The sequence below is a fragment of the Schistocerca nitens genome, chromosome 4, assembly GCF_023898315.1.
Source record: "Schistocerca nitens isolate TAMUIC-IGC-003100 chromosome 4, iqSchNite1.1, whole genome shotgun sequence".
NCBI classification, from domain to species: domain Eukaryota; kingdom Metazoa; phylum Arthropoda; class Insecta; order Orthoptera; family Acrididae; genus Schistocerca; species Schistocerca nitens.
The window spans coordinates 596,816,419-596,827,893 of NC_064617.1; positions in this window are offsets into that span (position 1 = coordinate 596,816,419).

Here is an 11,475-nt window from a genome sequence, read left to right on the forward strand (position 1 = left end):
TGGGATAGCAGTATGCACATAAGCAGACAGCGATAGTATCGCGTACACAAAGTAAAACGAGCAGTGCATCAGCGTAGCTGTCATTTATACTCAGGTGATTCGTGTGAGAAGGTTTCCGACGTGATCATGGCCGCACGATGCGAATTAACAGACTTTGAACTCGTTACTCTCCGCCACAAAAAAGTTGAAAAAGTGCTTTAAAATCGATGTTTAGCAAAGAAATCATGACAATATTAAATAAAAAACGTCATCTCTCTCAAGCTTATGTTATTAATCTAAGACGTAGGCTACAGAAACTAGAAAGTAACGACCTTATACGACCCTTTGTGCCACGGGGCTCGCGAAAGAGTGAAGTTCGAGGAGAAGCATGGCACATTCCAGTTTGGAAATCGTTAGGGAATTCAAAATAACTCTTCCGCGCGCCTCTTGTCAAAACGTATTGTATTATGTAGTTACTCTCTAGTTCACAGTGTGAAGAGTGTGTCAATAATATAAAATTTCAGATGTTACTCTCACTAAGGACAATGCTGCGGCCGATGGCCCTTAACGACCGAGAGTAGTGGTGTTTGCGCAGAGTTGCCAGGCCTAACATACAAGCCACAGTGAGTGAAAGACCCACAGAAATCACTGCGGGACATACGGAAAGCTTGTCCGTTAGGAGAGTGCGGTGAAATTCGTTGTTAATCGGCTATGGAAATATGTGGCCGACGCGAGTGCCTTTGTTAACAACACGACGTCGCCTGGAGCGCCTCTCCTGGGTTCATGAGCATATCGACTGGACCCTAGACCACTGGAAAACCATGATTGGTCACTTGAGTCCCGATGGTAGAGTTCGACTGCGACGCAGGTCCTACGAAGCCATGGACCCAAGTTGTCAACAAGGAACTGTGCAAGATGCTGGTGGCTGCATAATGGTGTGGGATTTGTTTACGTGGAATGGACTGGGTTCTCTGGTACAACTGAATTGATCGTTGACTGGAAATCGTTAAGTTCGGCTACCTGGAGACTGTTTTCAGCCCTTCAGGGACTTCATGTACCAAAAAACGATGGAATTTTTATAGATGACGATGCGCCATGTCACCAGGCCATAGTGGCTCGCGATTGTGTTGAAGAACATTCTGGGCGATTCGAGCGAATGATTTGTCCACCCTGATCAACTGACATGAACACTATCGAATATTTGTGGGAAATAATGGGGAGGACAGTTCATGCACAAAATTCTCCACAGGCAACACATTCGCAATTATGGACAGCTATAGAGTCAGCATGGATCGATATTTCTGCAGGGGACTACCAACGACTTTTTGGCTCCATGCCACATCGAGTTGTTGCACTGTCCCTGGCAAAAGGAGGTACGAGAAGGTCCGAGACGATGTTAGGAGGTATCCCATGACTTTTGGCACCCCTGTGTATATGTGTAAATTTGTCCTGTTATAAGCTACCTTGGTTAAAATCTAATGAAAGGCAGTTCTTTATCGAAACTGACTCAGTACGTTAGACTACCATATGTCCACAAGTGAGACAACACCCCCCGGATAGGCAATATTTAATCATCCGACTTTGAGCACATCACCTGTACACAGTTATAAAGAATACAAGTACAAGCTTTTAAGTAACTAGATTACCTAGTTATTTCTAGTAGTAACATGCTGTGACGTTAAGCCGACAATAAAATGTAGTGTATAACTAAAAGGAATTGTACCGAATTTAAAGCTGGATATCTTAAAAAAAAAGTTTCGTACCGGAAGAACCTTCACTTTTATTTTATTAATGAGAGCCTTTCAAAGTTCTTAATTCTAAAACACACAACAAGCGCTCAATATGTCTACCTCTTGCGCGTATAGGCTGCTCCCTTCGGAACGTGGATAGTCTCATCTTTTTATGCACACCCACATGGCGTGGAGTCGTTTTGCTGACTTTCATGATACGTTGATGAATCTTATGAAATGAAATGAAATGAAATGTGTGGCTAGGGCCTCCCGTCGGGTAGACCGTTCGCCTGGTGCAGGCCTTTCGATTTGACGCCACTTCGTCGACCTGCGCGTCGATGGGGATGAAATGATGATGATTAGGACAACACAACACCCAGTCCCTGAGCGGAGCAAATCTCCGACCCAGCCGGGAATCGAACCCGGGCCCTTAGGATTGACAGTCTCTCACGCTGACCACTCAGCTACCGGGGGCGGACGATGAATCTTATGTAGACGTCTGTCACACAAAGCAATTGATTTTGCTGGTAGAAAACGCAAACATCTCAGTGGGCTGTGGAACCGTTCTATCCCTACCTATTCACTTGTCATGGTAAGCACTACTGAGTGCACTTCGGACTGAGGGGGGTTGTTTGGGGGTAGAGACCAGATAGCGAGGTCATCGGTCTCATCGGATCAGGGAAGGACGGGGAAGGAAGTCGGCCGCGCCCCTTCGAAGGAACTATCCCGGAATTTGCCTGGAACGATTTAGGGAAATCACGGAAAACCTAAATCAGGATGGCCGGACGCGGGATTGAACCGTTGTCCTCCCGAATGCGAGTCCAGCGTGCTAACTACTGCTCTATCTCGCTCGGTCCCTCGGAATGAAATGTGCTGCCGTGCATTCTGTAGTAAGTCTGGATGAGAGTTCCAAGTAAATTTCTTGCAGACAACACCTGTAAAATCCGCTTACAGATCTCACACGTTTACCACACGCCCATTTACACTTTTGTCCTACAAATTAATTTTAATCTGCTACCAGACTTTAGCCTGAATTATATAGTATGATCACTGTGAGAATTTTATGCTCCCTCTCTTCTAAATGTCCCCTAATATACACAAACCAAAAAGGCTTCATAACATCAATTTATATGGAAATTCTTGACACAGAAAATAAAAACTGGCTCTTAGGCATGCCTGTATATTCACCTCCAATGTAGCCAGGGAACAAAGAAAAAAATTGGACAAAATCGTCTATTTCCTTCAGGGGGCTTTTCACGACACTTAAGAGAAAGATCAGTAGCTGGTGCAACATCCCATTGCTCGCATTGCTCAGATCTGTCGTGGCATACCCTCGATGATATCAAATTGGCCCAAATTCTCACACTCTTCAATGGTAATCCTGTGGAACCTTCACTCGCTGTTGACGGCTGGAAACAGCTCGCTTCAATCGATCCCACACATTCTCGGTTGTGTTCATTCCGGGGAGCAGCAGGTCACTCCATCTTGGTGAACCTAGCATGCTGAAGGAGCCTGTTCCCGAAAAATGTACGAGGAGAATGCGAGTTATCATCCATCAAGATGAAATTGCCACCAAAAATGTTGATGATAGGATCCCACTGTTGGCTCCTACCCCATACAGAAGTGAGGGTATCCTCAACAACTCGAGAGATGTACGGTTGTCACATATAGTGCCACCCAACTCCAGGACATCACTCCACCACCACCCTGTTGCACATGTGGGACACACTATTCGGGGAATTCGACAATACTGGATCTCCAGATACGCTGTATGATACAGATTCGATTTTCGTCTGTAGAGAGCACCTGGCGGCAAACCTTGAGAGTCCATTCTGCGTGATTTCGTGCCACTCTGTAACGGGATCCGTTGTGTTGTGGCATACGACGTGGAGCTCGTCTTAGTGATCGGGAATAGAGATACGCGTCATGAAATCGTCTCTGTAGCCTCTTAGAATGTCGAATTGTGTTCTGGAGCACAGTACATGGTTCCTCTGACTCAAAAGTTGCAGATATCGATCATCCTACGCATCTGCCGAATTTGAACGACATGTCTGGTGTCAGTCCATAACTACCAATCCATTTGAACTGATTCCATGACTCTACCACATCACTTTGACTCGTTACATAATTCGAGTAACAACACTGATTGAGAAGCCTTATGCGCGTTAGCTGATGTTGTGGGCTCAGTCGCTGTCGAGCTGATTTCGTTGTATCAGCAGCCGACTGTTTGCAAATCGTTCTGTTCTCCCTGTTGTTTCTCGAGAACGACCTGACCTCGGCTTATTAGCTACTGTTCCTTCCCGTTTTCGCCGTCGACTCTACACATTTAGTAGTTGTTGTTATATGCCATAGCCTCTATGAATGCTAGGCAGAGACTTCGCGTCTCCAAAGCACGCAAAACAGCTTGCCCCACACCAACAGAGTACTCTTTCTGTTTTGGAATGTTTCTAGTTGTCCTGCAAATAAACACTGTCTGAACGCCTAAGCAACAATAGTTAACGAAAACCATATCAATGAAACAAATTACAAAATACTTTTGAGCTAAAGGAATGTATAGCTACGGTGTTACTGTATGGCCTTGGGCCTTGCTTGTTTACTACATATGTAACCACAACAGCGTATAGCTCTTCATGGAGTGATATATATATATATATATATATATATATATATATATATATACTCTATAATTCATTATTAAGTACCTGGCAAAGGGTTAATCGAACTACTTTGAAGCTACTTCTCTACCGTTACAATCTCCAATAGCACGCACGAAAAAACGAAGACTGATTTTTCTTATTTTATTATGATGGGCATTTGCCCCTATGTATATAGACGCCAACAAAAGATTTTCACATTTTGAGGAGAAAGTTGGTTATTGAAAATTCATGAGGAGGTCTTGCCACCTTAATTTCTGTATCATATCCGTAGTACTCTCCCCATTATTTCACGAGAATACAAAACGAGCTGCACTTGTTCGAACTTTTTCGATATTCTCTATCAATCCTGTCTGATATGGGTCCTCCAGAAGAGGGAGGACAAGCGTGGTGTAAGCAGTATCTTAAGTAGACTTTTTTTTTTGTAGGTGTTCAAATGGCTCAAATGGCTCTGAACACTATGGGACTTAACTTCTGAGGTCATCAGTCCCCTAGAACTCAGAACTACTTAGACCTAACTAGCCGAAGGACATTACACACATCCACGCCCGAGGCAGGATTCGAACCTGCGACCGTAGTGGTCGCGGGGTTCCAGACTGTAGCGCCTAGAACCGCTCGGCCACTCCGGCCAGCCTAGGTGTTCCGCCAATAAATCAGTCTTTGGTTTGCTTTCCCCACACATTATCTATGTGATCGTTCCACTTTAAATTATTCGTTATCGTAACCCCTGAGTATTTATTTGAGTTTCCTGCCTTTAGGTTTGTGTAATTTACTGTGTAACTGAAAGTTAGCCGATTTCTTATAGTTCTCATGTGCATGACTTCACATTTTTCATGATTTCGGGTTAATTGTCACTTTTTGCACCATGCAGACATCTTGTTCTAAGTATTTTGCAATTAGTTTTGATCATCTAATGACTTTAAGTGACGGTAAATGCCTTATGTGCATCAAGAACAATAGAGGGCTTATAACTCTTCATTGGGGAACGCAAGAAACTACTTCCGTTTTACTCGCTGACTTTGCGTCAGTTATTACGAACTGTGGCCTTTCTGGTAGGAAATCACGAATCGAGTCACACAACTGAGACGATAATTTAATTAGAATAATTTAATTAGAAGTCGCTTGTGAGGAATGGTGTGAAAAGCCGTCTGGAAATTTAATAAGACGGAATCTATTTGATGTCACTCATTACTTCGTGAGAATAAAAATCTAGTTGTGTTTCACAAGAATGGTATTTTCTGAATCTGTGTTGGATTTGTCATTGTCATTTTATTCGAAGTGATCCATAACTTTCGTGTATAGTATATGTTCCACAATCGTACTGCAAATCGACATTAGTGATGTGGGTCGTATTTCAGCGGATTACTCCTGTTTCCTTCCCCGGGTATTGATGTGACTTTTGCGATTTTGTAGTCTTTCGATACTGATCTTTGTACGAGCGGGCGATTGTACACGATTCCTAAGTGTGAAGAAATTGTATCAACATACATGACTGACATACAATGTGGACCGTAAGCCTTGTCTTTCTTGTTTTAAACTGCTAGCTACGCCTAGGATATTTACGTCTAAGTTACTGAAGTTGGTAGTTGTTCTTGATTCGAATTCTGGAGCATTTACTTCGTCTTCTTTTGTGAAGGAATTTAGGAAAACCATGTTTGGTCACTCTGCTTTAATGGTAACATTTTTTGAGCAGTCATAAGACGGCGGCATGCAACTGGAGAAGCCATTGGATTTCACCCTCAGCTACTGAGCGACATCTGTATCCGTCCATTCAGTGTGTTGCAGACCACTAAGTCTTGCGCCGTTCACCCAGTTTTCCAGTTTGTATGTCGCGGAGTTTCTGCTATCGGTGGACGGTGCTACAGACGGCTCACATGAGACGATCTTGCTGCCTCTTGCTCATCTTGACTACCATTCAGCTTATCTCTCCACGTGTTGCCTGTTGTGATTGCTGATTTTCCGAACTATAAACAGGGTCAGCGATTTTCTGGTATCTATCTACAACCGCCTTAGGCAGGCATCGAACGCTATCAGGGTGACCCACTCACCTCCAGGGAACCGGGACACTCCCCAGCCACTCGCCTCGTGCTGTTGAGCGCAGATGCGGCGGCAGATTGCCGTGTCCCATAAAGCGTAGTGTTGTCGACGGTCCACTCTTAAAAAAAGGCCCTTGTCTTAGATGCAGTACGTATGATTTGTGACAGAGGATTTGAAGTCAAAGAGAGAATAGGAAAACAGGTGTATGTAAATAAGTACATCAGTTCAGTTTAAAAAAGAAAGAGGGTGGACAATTCAAAAAGAAACAATCAGAGCTGCAAGTGAAATGTATGTTTATATTCCGTGACCTGTTTTACACTACGCCCATTCACAAACCAACCTGCATACAATTTTTTTTCTTTATTGTCATTTTACACCTTACACAAGGTGGGCTGGCAGCGGCAACATTACGCCGCTCTTCAGCCACAGGTAGTACAAGGAGAAAACAATGAAGACACAGAATTAACAGAACACAACGGTGGACAAAAACAGTAGACACAGTAATTAAGAAACACGATGCCGTTCACACGCGAAGAAAAACAATATACTGTCAGCACCGTACACGGACACTGATGATGGAGATGCCACATGTGAACGATGGAGCGTGGGCGGCGAAAACACTGAAGTACAAACACGACGGCACACACACAAAACTAATGACGATGATCTCCGGCGCACTAATGTCCACGTAACGTGTGCGTGTCGCTGCATACAAAAGTCCAAATTACATTTCATTTACGTACATGCTTACACTAAGTACGAGTGCAAAGTAAAATGGATAGCATATCGAAACCAGTGCATACCAATGTTTGCCACGTAAAATCTCCGTCCAAAATAACAGTAAATAAATTGGGTACAAATGTGTTTGGTCCCAGCTAATGCTCGTTAATGAATGACACTGGTGAAGTAGAAAACCACTAGGAAACCTAGGAGAGATCGCGCCATCTTCGGGCCATGATGCCTTTCTTATGGAAAAGGTTGTTTCGATAGCAATTTAGAATCTTTAGAAACAAGCAGTGTACGAAACGAATACATATGTGTAGCACATCCATGTGTCCTGTAAGATTGCTTATCTACACAAATACACTCCTGGAAATGGAAAAAAGAACACATTGACACCGGTGTGTCAGACCCACCATACTTGCTCCGGACACTGCGAGAGGGCTGTACAAGCAATGATCACACGCACGGCACAGCGGACACACCTGGAACCGCGGTGTTGGCCGTCGAATGGCGCTAGCTGCGCAGCATTTGTGCACCGCCGCCGTCAGTGTCAGCCAGTTTGCCGTGGCATACGGAGCTCCATCGCAGTCTTTAACACTGGTAGCATGCCGCGACAGCGTGGACGTGAACCGTATGTGCAGTTGACGGACTTTGAGCGAGGGCGTAAAGTGGGCATGCGGGAGGCCGGGTGGACGTACCGCCGAATTGCTCAACACGTGGGGCGTGAGGTCTCCACAGTACATCGATGTTGTCGCCAGTGGTCGGCGGAAGGTGCACGTGCCCGTCGACCTGGGACCGGACCGCAGCGACGCACGGATGCACGCCAAGACCGTAGGATCCTACGCAGTGCCGTAGGGGACGGCACCGCCACTTCCCAGCAAATTAGGGACACTGTTGCTCCTGGGGTATCGGCCAGGACCATTCGCAACCGTCTCCATGAAGCTGGGCTACGGTCCCGCACACCGTTAGGCCGTCTTCCGCTCACGCCCCAACATCGTGCAGCCCGCCTCCAGTGGTGTCGCGACAGGCGTGAATGGAGGGACGAATGGAGACGTGTCGTCTTCAGCGATGAGAGTCGCTTCTGCCTTGGTGCCAATGATGGTCGTATGCGTGTTTGGCGCCGTGCAGGTGAGCGCCACAATCAGGACTGCATACGACCGAGGCACACAGGGCCAACACCCGGCATCATGGTGTGGGGAGCGATCTCCTACACTGGCCGTACACCACTGGTGATCGTCGAGGGGACACTGAATAGTGCACGGTACATCCAAACCGTCATCGAACCCATCGTTCTACCATTCCTAGAGCGGCAAGGGAACTTGCTGTTCCAACAGGACAATGCACGTCCGCATGTATCCCGTGCCACCCAACGTGCTCTAGAAGGTGTAAGTCAACTACCCTGGCCAGCAAGATCTCCGGATCTGTCCCCCATTGAGCATGTTTGGGACTGGATGAAGCGTCGTCTCACGCGGTCTGCACGTCCAGCACGAACGCTGGTCCAACTGAGGCGCCAGGTGGAAATGGCATGGCAAGCCGTTCCACAGGACTACATCCAGCATCTCTATGATCGTCTCCATGGGAGAATAGCAGCCTGCATTGCTGCGAAAGGTGGATATACACTGTACTAGTGCCGACATTGTGAATGCTCTGTTGCCTGTGTCTATGTGCCTGTGGTTCTGTCAGTGTGATCATGTGATGTATCTGACCCCAGGAATGTGTCAATAAAGTTTCCCCTTCCTGGGACAATGAATTCACGGTGTTCTTATTTCAATTTCCAGGAGTGTAGAATACAATGCAATACCAAGGTATGACTTAAAGCTACAGAAAGGATAAGGTCTACGTGCTGTAAGGCGTGGAAGTGTCAGTACATCATCATAGAATTACAATGCAGCATTGCTACCTTGTAACCTCCCCCCCCCCCTATTATTTTCATTATTTGTGAAGTTCAAGCAGTGGTATTTTTCCTGCCTAGTGGCCACTAACGCCCCACTTATCTGCCCCGGAGCTTAGTGTTATGTTACGGCAGTGTACTTCTCCTCGCCTTGCCGCTGCTGTCCAGTAAGGCATGTAGTTCGACAGCTTCCTTGATTTTTGGGGATGGTGGTGATTTTTTATCTCCTTCCTTCTGTGGTAGTAACGGTTTCTTTTGCTTGCGGATGCTCTAAACACCGGAGTCGGAAGACGTAGTGCTGACCGCCGGTTCTGGCTTGGGTGTGGTATTCCATCGTTGCATTGCTCATCACACGTTAGGTAGATTCGACAAATAATTAGTGGTCAGGCATTTAAACTGCCACTAGTCTGAGTTACCATCTCGCCAAGTGACCATCGCTTGCGAAGTTTTGAGGGACTTTTCCAGGTCGATCCTTGGAGCAACGTCTGCGCCCCCCCCCCCCCCCCCTTCTCCATTGGTTTTGTCAGATTTGATGATTGTATTTTCAAGAAAAAATTTTAATGACTGTGATTTCAAGTTTGATGATGTTTAACTGGTTCTTAAAAGGATTGCTATTCAGGCCTTCAGCTGTGAAACAGTTTTTAAATTATTACTATTGGGGCCTTCAGCTGTGAAACAGTTTGAATTTGTTGTCGTTAAGGCCTTCAGCCGTGAGTGTTGGTTGTCTTGAAATTTTAATTAGACAATTGTATTCCAGCAGTGAGATTCTGTTGATTGTTGTTTAAAAATATTTTAATAACTGTAATTGCAAGTTGAAGAATTTAACTGGTCCTTAAAAGATTGCTATTCAGGTCTTCAGCCGTGGAACAGTTTAAAATTATTACTATTGGGGCCTTCAACCGAGAGATAGTTGAAACTGTTGGCATTAAGGCCTTCAGCTGTGGAACACTTATTAACTTATTGTCACTTTTTATTTGTTGTTGTTTCCAATTGAAGTGTACGTGATTGAAAAATAAACTAACCAACAGTAATTGATTAAGACCCCGTCCACAATCACAACCCAACCCTGCCTTCCTTAGTACCAGTTCTCAGCGCCGTTAAAAGGTGTCTGCAAGCCTAACCAATTTCTACATTTTTTGAAATAAAAATGGACGAGTCTACCTCGTGCATGAAGAGAAATACAAAAGTAGCATCACACACATTAGCGATAACATAAAATAAACTGTAGTTTTATAAACAACATCATCTGAACAATCAATACAATTACCAGCAAAGGACCACGGGAAGGGGGAGGGGGAAGGAGGTAAAGGAGAATGGGGGAAGAAAAGCATTACGGGAATGAAGTGAATGAAACAGAGGGGATTTAAGGATTCGAAAGCGGCGGGAAGCATCCAACATGGGTGGGGGAGGGGGGCGGCGTAGGTGGCAAGTGGGAGTACCCACTTTATTTACTGCTACTTTGGATGGACATTTTACTTGGCAAGCATTGGTATGTACTGGTTGCAACATGCTGTCCAGTTTGTATTGCACTCGTATTTAGTGTAAACATGTGTGGATAAAGTGTAATTTTAAATTGTGTACATAGGCTGGTTTGACAATGGGCATAGCCCGAAACCGATCACCGACCAAAGAAACATTAATTTTAGTTGCAAGTCTGGCTGTCCCATTTTGCATCACATTCTAAAATGTGTTGCTGTCCTATTATACGTGTCACGTTGAATTTATGAAAGAGGTTTTTTTTTTAAAAAAAGGAAATACTTCTTACTGAGTGATAGTGACAGAAGAAGCACCAGTGACATTCCTTTTAGTTTTCTGTGTGTCGAAAACCAAGTTTCATATTACTGGCTAGCAAAGATTATATGAGCCATCTTCCAGCACTGCATTCCGGGGTGCTGGGTACCCGCAAGAAATGATATGGGCGCGACCGAGGCCGTGAAGAATGGGAAAGGAATACGATGAGGCAACCTCTACGACCAGCATTGTTTTTGTAAACGATAATCAACATTCTATTGTAATGGCGTCAGCCATTGCCTTATATTCGAACTGGACTACCGAGTATTGGCTGCACAAGAACATAGATATTAATTACTCCTTTAAACTGAAATTTTAGAAAAAACAAAAATCCCCTCTGTTTGTACATAATTTATGCTAATAATAATGAAAGCATACCTACACACATAAAATGCTTTTGCCACAAAGTGCTGCATGATTGCTGTGCCTTTTCAGAAACTTTCAGCTTCATGATACCAATTAGTCTTACCTGAAAACTTGTATGACAAGGATAATCTGATAGCGAAATTCGTGATGTATGGAAGATAATACCGTAGCGTAAGGACATTTAAAGTACTCGATTTGCTAGAAATCTTTTCCTCTTCCCAATGCTAACCAGTAGTTTCACTTATATCTGACCATGTACTGTATGTATATCTTCATCTCTCATCTTTGCAGTAGCCTGGTTTCC